Source organism: Pinus tabuliformis, chromosome J, assembly GCF_031772625.1.
Source record: "Pinus tabuliformis cultivar Carrire ecotype Pingquan chromosome J, CPIR1, whole genome shotgun sequence".
Taxonomy (NCBI): Eukaryota; Viridiplantae; Streptophyta; class Pinopsida; order Pinales; family Pinaceae; genus Pinus; species Pinus tabuliformis.
Genome location: NC_142295.1, coordinates 834,836,736 through 834,847,021, shown reverse-complemented (window position 1 = coordinate 834,847,021; position 10,286 = coordinate 834,836,736). Strand labels below are relative to the sequence as shown.

The 10,286-nt window shown below is 37.1% G+C and overlaps 1 pseudogene; it reads left to right on the top strand.

The window, feature by feature from the left end:
• The first annotated feature begins 7,643 nt into the window (after positions 1–7,643).
• LOC149229297 (AAA-ATPase At2g46620 pseudogene) lies at positions 7,644–9,661 on the top strand (annotated as a pseudogene).
• The last annotated feature ends 625 nt before the right edge of the window (positions 9,662–10,286 follow it).

Below are 10,286 nucleotides of genomic sequence, written 5' to 3'. Positions count from 1 at the left end.
AGACCATTTCGCTTTGAGGCTTTCTGGATGTCTCATCCGGATTTCAACAACTTAATCAACACAGAATGGAACAACTTCTCTCCTCCAAATGGTACAAAGATGTTTCAATTTCAGCAGAAGCTTAAGCATCTCAAGGGCAAAATCAAACACTGGAATCATACTTCTTTTGGCAATATTTTCCAGGCTCAGAGTGCCCTCGATCAAGATATGAAACGACTGTAGCAGAGGATTATAATTGAAGGTCGATCAGATGACCTGTCAGAACAGGAAAAAATTCTTGAGTCGCAAATCTTAGAGAGGGAAAAACAGGAAGAAACGCTATGGAGGCAAAAATCGAGAATAAGATGGCTTAAGGATGGAGAAAAAACACAAATTTTTTTCATAATACCACCATTCAACGCAGAATGAATAACAACATAACTCACATTCAAAATGAGCAAGGGGCTAAGGTGGAAACACATGAAGAAATTGAAAGCAAATTTCTAAACTATTTCAAGCAAGTGCATCATGAACCACACATAGACAGATCGCTTGCCATAGAAAAAATTACAAGGAATATTCCTAAAATTATTTCTGAGGAGCATAACCAACTTCTTCTTAGACCTGTAGACTTATAGGAGGTTGAAGCGGCAGCTCGTCAACTGAAAGTTGGGAAGGCGCTGGCCCGTATGGATTCACCTCCAACTTTTTCCACAATTTCTGGGAACTGATCAAAATGGAAGTTTGGCAGGTTGTTGAGGAATCAAGAACCTTAAGATGGATGTTTCCTGGATTGAATGCCACATTCATAGCCCTTATTCCCAAGGAAGCTCAGCCCAGCACTCCTGACAAATATAGGCCTATTGCTCTGTGCAACATAATCTACAAGATTGTCTCCAAAATCATCGCCTCCAGACTCAAGCTGCTGCTTCCTCTCATTATTTCGCCTGAGAAATCTGGATATGTCGAAGGTCAGCAGATCACTGATGGCATCATCCTTACTCATGAAATAATCCATTCTTTGAAGCAATCCAAGAAGCCAGGTATGCTCCTTAAAATAGATCTTTCAAAGGCATTTGATAGCTTAAGCTGGCTGTACATTAAAAAAACTCTAATGGCTTTTGGTTTTGCTCCTCCTTGGGTAAGGTGGGTTATGAGTCTTTTATCCTCCTCCTTCTTTTCTATTCTGATCAATGGTATTCCCTCCTCTCCCTTTCATCCTTCTCGGGGAATTAGACAGGGAGACCCACTCTCCCCTTTCCTTTTCGTTATTATGGCAGAAGGGTTGGGCCGAAGCATTAAAAAAGCTCAGCAATCTCAGCTCCTTAGAGGCTTGTCTTTTCATAACTCCTCCACCTTTACTCACCAGCAATTTGTTGATGACAACATGCTTTTTGGTCATCCATCCGTCCAGGAAGCTCGTCAGCTCAAATCATTATTGACGGATTTCTTGGATGCCTCAGGAGCCAATATCAATAAATCCAAATCCCAAATTTTCTTTTTCAATACTCCTGTTAATACCCAAGCAGCTATTGCCCGCATTCTTGGATTTTCTATTGCTGTCCTCCCTTCCAAATATTTAGGCGCTCCTTTGACTGCCTCGGCCTTGAAGCATTCTTCTTGGAAGATCCTTTTAGAAAAACCGAAGGCCCGCCTTTCCTTATGGACTCAGAGAGCCCTCAATATGGCGAGTCGGTTAGTCCTCATAAAAGCCATTCTTCATTCCATGCCGCTCTACCTTTTCTCTATCCTTGTGGCTCCCAAATGGGTTCTTAAAGAAATCAAGCATCTCCAGAGATCCTTCTTATGGGGCAGCGTAGGTCAAACTCGCAAATGGGCGCCAAAAGGAAGGAAGAATACATGGAGACATCATAGCCATAGTTTACAACTGGGATCGAAAACCTTATCAAAGCAAGATTTTAAACTTCTTATGGAAGCTCATTCCGGGCTTCCTCATGTGGACCATTTGGAAGGAGAGAAATAGAAGAATATTCAAGGATCATTCTGTGCCTATGGAGAATCTTTGGAAAATTATCTGCCAAAATATCAAGGAAACCTTATCTCTCCATACCTGGTATCAGGAGGACCTTCCTTCTCTTCCCCAAGAACAAAATATTTGGGCTAATTGGAACCTTTAGTGGAATCAAGAACATATTTCCAAAGGAACAACTCTTCCGATGGAACGTTTACCTGAAAAGTGGATCCCTCCTCCCAAGAATATGTTCCAGCTAAACTTTGATGGGGCCTCGAAAGGAAACCCAGGGAATTTCGGCTTCGGAGGATTATTCAGAGACTACAAGGGCGTTCCTCTTCTTACCTTTTTAGGATCAAAAGGTTAGGATTCCAATAACTCAACTGGGTCTTACTCTAGCTCAAAATAAGGGATTCTTTCTGCTTATAATAGAAGGCGACTCTCAGATTATCATAAATATGGTCACCAAAATTATGCAAGGTACTCCCTCAAGCAAAGTGAGCAATAGTTGGAGATTGGCGAAGCGGCTTGAGCTCATTGAAATCTGGTTCTCTTCTCACAGGGCGATCACTCTCAAGCACATCCGCAGGGAAGGAAACAAAGTGGCTGATATACTAGCTAATATTGGAGTTGAAAGTGGCTTGGATCTTCATACAGGCTCAATATCTAGACTGGCCTCTGAAACTCAACTCATGGATTACCAAAATATTGTGAAGAATGAAATGAAACAGGGAGAAGAAGAGCACCCAGATGCGGGTGGTTTTAGTGCTCATTAATGGTGACAATTAAGAGCGACGGCGCTCGGCCCTGCCAGCTGCTGGCCAGCGCTATTCTCCAAGCCCATACTTGGCTCATGCTAGCTCACACAAGGCGCGAGCAGGTCCGCCTGCAGATTGAATTTAATGTTCACATTGGCCGAGACAAGGCAACTGTTGGTTTAATCATGGAGCATTCAGCCTTCAAACTCATTGTTTGCTCCCTGTTCTCTAATCTCTGCCCGTCCAATGCAGGAATCCTTTGTAGCAGAACGGTTTTAAGCAATCGCTGTTGGCTCCTCTTGGCTTTTGCTTTTGGAATTGGATTGTCTTTCTCCCATTTTCAGCCTTGCTCTCTGAGCCCTTCTCAGGATCTTTCTGTGCAGTCTCAGCTCCCCCCTAAAGTTTCCAGTGCTTCCGCGCTTTCCCCTCGCCGCTCAGCCATGGTGCATCATCGCATGAGAAGCCGCCATGGAGGGTGCCATGGTGGTTGCGCGTAGCCTCAGACGGCTCAATCAGTTGATAAGCCTCTGCCCCCTGCCTCTCCGCCTTCATCCCAAGAGAATTCTCCTCCTCCCAGCCCTTCTCGCAGACCTTTCCCGCACAATGCCTTCCAAACTACTCATTTCAGATTTCAGAGTAGCCTGAACAGGCCCATCATTACGATAAATATCACCATAATTTTCTCTGAGGAAGAAGCTCAAATTCAAGCTCCTGCGCATTCTGTGGCAGAGCATCCTCAGGGTGTTCACAGAACTACGGACTGCCTTGCCACTGTGCAGAATCCAGCAGAAGAAGGTATGGCGGAAAGGCGTGGCGATCAGCATGGGGAGGGTGACAATCCAGGCAAAGCTCAACCACCAGGTGGCAGCTCACATGATGCCACAATCTCGATGACCATTGCGGGCACCTCTAGCGGCACCCGTCCAGCGGAGGACCCTCTAGGCGGCAGTGAGGTTGGTGTCGTGGTTTGGGATGGAGAAATCTGGTATGGCAATGCATGCCCTATCGTTGAGGAGCCAATGGACCCCATGTGATGCCACCTGGACTCCTTCATGTCTTCCCAGAGTTTTCTTATCAGCTCACTGGTCAGGTTCAGATGTTTATGGTTTTTCTATTCTGGTTCTGTTTCTGCGGCTCGGTAGTCGGTTTATTTGTCTATGTGGCTCAGAAGTATGTGGTTTTATGGCTGCCATGTATAGCATCCCGGTCGTTAGGTGTTTGTCTCCACTGCTTCAAAGAGGGCTATCCCAAGTCCCCATTTTGGCTTTCTTGCAGTATTCAGGCTCCTATGTATGGAATTTTTGCTCACTGTAACTGGTTTTCCCAATTTTGGGACAATTTTGATGACCTGAAAGCAGTCAAATGCTCTCGACTGAGGCTTCTGCCTCTTTGTAATTTTATTCTTTTTTCCTTTTAATAGCATTAGTCTTTACAGAGAAAAAAAAAAGATAATGTTTGTTTAATATGGCGCTGGAGATTATTTGGACAGAAATATCTATTCGTGATCTATGTAGGTTAATAATTATTTTTAAAGTTTGTATGTTCATATACGCAGTAGCATCCATTGAAAGTCAAATACATCGTTATTTTTGTTTTGTTTCTTTCTTTTTTTTTTTTTTTAAATTTTATGTATAAAAACCATTATATTTAAATGAAACAATTTTTTCCATTAAAAGTAAGTTTTTGAAGATAAATGAAAGATTCACCCAAAACTTTGAACATAACAATAATCGTTAAAACAAAATTTTCTAAAAATCTTCCTAACAACAAATTATTCACTGTGAAAATGTCCGCACTAAAAAAATATATTCATAATATTAGAAAACCTAATTTATTATTAATTTAAAAATACATATACAAATACAAATACAACATATAATTTATATTTATTATTTTTAAAATTAAATTTTATTGATACAATTTAATTATATATGTAAAAAATAACCAAACATATAACTATTTTTATTTATTTAAATTAATAAAATAAAATTACATATTCAAAATACCATTTTTAATAATAATTAGAATACCATTTTTTATAATAAATGTATTTATGTAAAAAATAACCAAACATATTTTTTTATTTATTTACTTTAATAAAATAAAATTACATATTCAAAATACCATTTTTAATAATAATTTGAATACCATTTTTTATAATAAATGTATTTATTTCCAAGAGTCCTAGCTTACTGGTCTCGAAGTCCATGTTCACAAAAAGAGTCCTAGCGTACCCATAAAGACTAGAGAATTTCATTCCGAAAAAACGGTTAGGGGTTAGGTTTGAATTTTAAGGCCTCTTTCATTTATGAAAATGACATGAATTAAATACTATTAATTTCCTCAAAATTAAGAGGAGGTGAGACCCAAAGTCAAAACTATCAAGTGCACATGTTCCTCAATGAAGACTTACGTGTATGTTATCAAGTTAGCTACTTTGCTCAACCCACCTAACTCCGGAGTATCATGTGATCTACTTTGGTAAGGACACAAAACAAATTCTAGATATGCTCCTCAACTTCTTTTAACAATTAATGGAAATAAATGTATGTTAAATAATCGAATATTTTCACATAAATCAAGTGTGGAGTACTTATCCATGTTGTCAAGTAAAAAAAAATAAATCCATTTTTATTTCTATTTCACTTTAACTTTAAATTAATAATAAATAAATAAAATAATATTATTAGTGGCTATTTATAATGGTGAGTCATTATTGTTATTAAAATAAAAGTAGGTTATTTAGGAGAAGTGAATAGGTATAAAATAGGTCATTATCATAATTATTTTATAAAATTAATTTGGAATTAAGAATGGTAAAATTATAATGGTAAGTCATTATTGTTATTAAAATAAAAGTAGGTTATTTAGGAGAAGTGAATAGGTATAAAATAGGTCATTATCATAATTATTTTATAAAATTAATTTGGAATTAAGAATGGTAAAATTATAAAAATGATATGAAAATATGTTATTTTTAAATTATTATAAATTTTTGTTTATTTCATAATATTTTTTTTCATATGTTATTTTAATTTTGGATCTATTAAAAGTTGAGAATGATCAATTTTTTTGAGGTGCAAATCTATTTTAGAATGAAAAGAGATTTGATCCCTCTTAATTCTTCATAGATCTGAATTGAAAATAGATCTAGATTGATTTTAACACATGAGATGTGTCATAAAATAAATGTTTTTAATGTTTATTATGGATTGATATATATAGCCTTTCATCCATTTAATTTATATGATTCCTTTATTTATTAAAAATTAAATTGAAAGACTGAAAACTTTATTTCAAAATAAACAAATAGCTTGAGTGGGCCTAATCGTTAAGAACATGTGTTTTCTCCTAAGAGGTCACAGGTTCAAAACTAGAGGGGGCTAGAGTATGTATGCTTGTGGGTCCTTTGTCCCACAAACAAGGGGGCCTCATACACAAATTTGGTGTTTGGAATGGATATTATTATTATTAATAAAAAATATTCTAAAATTAAATAACTACATGAAATATATATATATACTCTAAGAGGAAGTGGTTTTCATCCTCGATGTTCCTATTCTCACATATATGGCAGATCCTTTCCATCCATGGCGTTTTAGGAACTACCCAACGACCTGTTTCACTATGGAGCTCATGAGAATTCGTTCTAATCTTTGCTATATTAATTTTCTTCTTTGAGCTAGTTAAAATAGAGAGATATTTTTGATCTTCTAGGGTATTAATAAAAAATATTCTAAAATTAAATAACTACATGAAATATATATATATATATATATATATATATATATATATATATAATTTTTGTCCCACAAACAAGGGGGTCTCATACTATCGGACCTAAAGAAACAAATGTTTTATTTTGATTTAAGATTTTATTCCTATGCTCAAAGAGCTTGGAGAGAAGCCTCCGAGCTCACTATAATTTTGACATTGTAAAAGGCTAGGAAGGTCAGTATTGTAACAAAGATTGTGAAACTGAGATCTAATGTGGTTGTACGCGGGGCACTCTAAGAGGAAGTGGTTTTCATCCTCGATGTTCCTATTCTCACATATATGGCAGATCCTTTCCATCCATGGCGTTTTAGGAACTACCCAATGACCTGTTTCACTATGGAGATCATGAGAATCCGTTCTAATCTTTGCTATATTAATTTTCTTCTTTGAGCTAGTTAAAATAGAGAGATACTTTTGATCTTCTAGGGTGGGGTTGATGACCTTCTTATAATAACTAATTTTCTTTTAGCTGCTAATCACACCACATTTTTTCTTTGAACCTAGAAGTAACAATATCTTTAATGTTATTTATGTTTTGAAATGCATCATTTTCGTTGATATCCCAATAGTTTAATCAGGCCCTTGTGTCTTTATGCCACCCTCGATTGAGCCTTAGGTGGTTTTGGCTAGAATTTAAAGCTAGGTTAGGAAGCCTATATATATATATAATTTATTTTCAATTAACAACTGAATTATTTATTATGCATATAAAAATTAAATAAAAAAATTATATAAATTAAATATAATTAATAATGCATTTAAAAAAAATAAAATTTAATATATATTTTTATTGTTTTTTAATTAATTTGTCTGTAATTTGTGTGATTAATATTTTTTTTCACCCATACTTAATATAATATAATGGAATATTTTAAACTATAAGGTTTTGAATCAATAATATTTACCCGGAAAAAAACTTTATCAAAACACTCTATCTATCTATCTATATATTAAAAGAAATCCATATAGAAACTTTCGAAATCATAAATCCTATAATTTTCTATAGTTACTGATGCTCTGAGAAATTCAATGCAGAGGTAACTTCCGTTTCAAAAAGAAACGAAGAGGTTAATCTGTGGATGAAGCGCCATCGAACTGACATCAGCCGAGCTCCAGCTTCAGGGAAAGGGAATTGCACACCCAAGAAAGTTGGAAGGGTTGATTTTACTGTTTATTGCAGGGTTGAATGGGTCCGCGCATCCTTTGACTGTGCAAATATATACGCGCTCCCACGACACATTCCACACCTACACACGGATCCGTCACGATCTTTATCAAATTCTTCACACCCAAGAACGGTGCTCTTCGGCCCACAATGCGTACGAACTTCAATTCCTCGATGCCCCTTTTTCTTTACGGTGTTCTGAACAGAGTTTCAGTATAAAATTTGAAAGAATTGATATCGGACAATACCCTTTTTAGAAAAGAGAAGAAAAAAAAATACAGAAGCCGTAGCTGCAAGATTGAATTGCCTTGATGATACCTATTGTCACGAAATCGTGGGAGCTTAAGCCAATCTGTTAGAAAGCTGGATTCTCTTCTGTCTGTTTGAGATTTGAATTTGCCAATGGATTCCCTTACCCAATTTTGGTCCTTAATGGGGATCATAGTAGTCTTTTGGAACTTGGTCCCTTTCCAGTTGCTGGAAATGGTGAGGAGATGGCTGGAATCATGGCAGGAGAAATGGAAAGCTTACAAGTTTTTCAGGATTCCTCGGCACTATGGCTATGATGGGGTCCAAGAGAATGGATTATATAATAAGGTTAGTACCTATGTCAGTACCCTGGCAGGTGCTGTGGATACTCATTGTGCTAATTTGTATAGTGCTAACAATTCCAAAGATATGTTTGTTTCATTAGAGGCAGGTCAGAGTGTGGAGGACGTGTTTTTAGGTGCCAGGTTGTGGTGGATACATGAGGTGAAGAAGAAGGATGGTGAGGGTGATGCAACCAGGAGTTTTATTTTGAAAATCCACAAGAGGGACAAGGCTGCTGTCCTGAGACCTTATTTGGAGCATGTTCAGGCTGTTGCAGAGGAAGTTGATCACAGGAAGAAAGAGCTCAAGCTCTATACAAACGGCCAGAAATTTGGGAGGCAACAGTGGACTTCTCTGGCTTTCAGGCATCCTGATTGGACTTCTGTGGCTTTCAAGCATCCTGCAACTTTCGATACCATTGCAATGGAAGCAGATCTGAAGAATAAGATTAAGATGGATCTTGATGCTTTTGTTCGCGGTAAGAATTACTATCACAGGTTGGGCCGGGCTTGGAAGCGCGGTTATTTGCTCTATGGGCCTCCTGGAACAGGGAAATCCAGCATGATTGCAGCTATGGCTAATTACTTGCATTACGATATCTATGACCTGGAATTGACGAAGGTGAATGATAATTGGGAGCTGAGGATGCTTTTGATGCAGACAAGCAATAAATCTATTATTGTGATTGAGGATATTGATTCTTCTTTGGATCTGCCAAGGCACAGCAGTGCGAACGATGAAGGGAGACATCAGGGGAATGATGGTGATAATGGTGATGGACATGAGAGTGGCAGAGTTACAGTGTCAGGGATGTTGAATTTTATTGATGGGCTTTGGTCTAGCTGTGGCGAGGAGAAAATTATAGTGTTTACCACAAATAATAAAAATAGATTGGATCCCGCCCTTTTGAGACCTGGGAGAATGGATATGCATATTTACTTTCCTCACTGCACCTTTTCTGCTTTCAAAATCTTGGCAGAAAATTATTTGGGTATCAAAGAACATAAGCTTTTCTGTCAGGTTGAAGAGGCTTTTCAGGCAGGGGGTTGTATGACACCGGCTGAGGTGGGAGAAATTCTGTTAGTGAATAAAAGTTCTCCAAGTCGTGCTTTGAAGGCTCTGATAAGCGCTCTGCAATCGAGTGGTAGGCGAAGAGGTAATGGGGTTGTGCCCGAGAGGCCAACAGAAAATGGAACTCAACTATTCAAAATGAAGAATAAAAATAAACCTATATTTCTGTTGAGTCCGGGAATTCCAGGAACTCCATTAACCAGCGACTGAGGAAAGAAGTCGTCTATTAACCAGCGAATGAGGAAAGAAGTCGTCCACTGAGGCGGAGGAATGGTTCGGACTGGAATTTGGTTTAAAAAAATTCAAGAAATTTTGTAATAAGAGTGTTTGAATCACGTTTTTAATAGTAAAAATAAATTTAGCGCTATCAAAAATTGCGAATTTCCACTGCTATCATTTTAATTTACAAAAATCCTTACATTTATCAAAATATTACCAACATTTCCATAATTTTGAAAGAAAAAAACAATCCCCGATTAATGAAATTGTATGAGCCTCCAGGCGTTTGAAGAAGTCTTCAAGGCAAAACTGCTTAGGTAGCAGAAAATTTTGATCAGCGGCTTGAGTGTGAACACTTGTTTACTCACTCTACAATTTGACGATTGGCTTGTAGAAAAAAACAAGCTCACCCAAGTATGATTATTTATTTTGGATTTTGATTTTTTGTGAGTTATTTTGTTTTAGTTGTTTTTAGTGTAATTTTTTGAAAGTTTTTCAGGTGGGTTTTTTGGTCAAATTTCTCTAAAATCCGGTAGCAATTTATTGAAATTACAAGCTTGATGGGTAATCCCTGAACAATCAAAGTGTCCTAGGGGTTTTTCAGGTGCTGAATCCAAATATGCAGTTAAAAAAGCAGTTTAAATAACACAAATCAAGAGTTCACCTCAATTTTTTTCAGCCCGATTGCGGTATTGGAAAGTCCAAAAAATCCCACTAAAGACAACTCCATTTTTTATTCGGAGTTGTTTTTAGT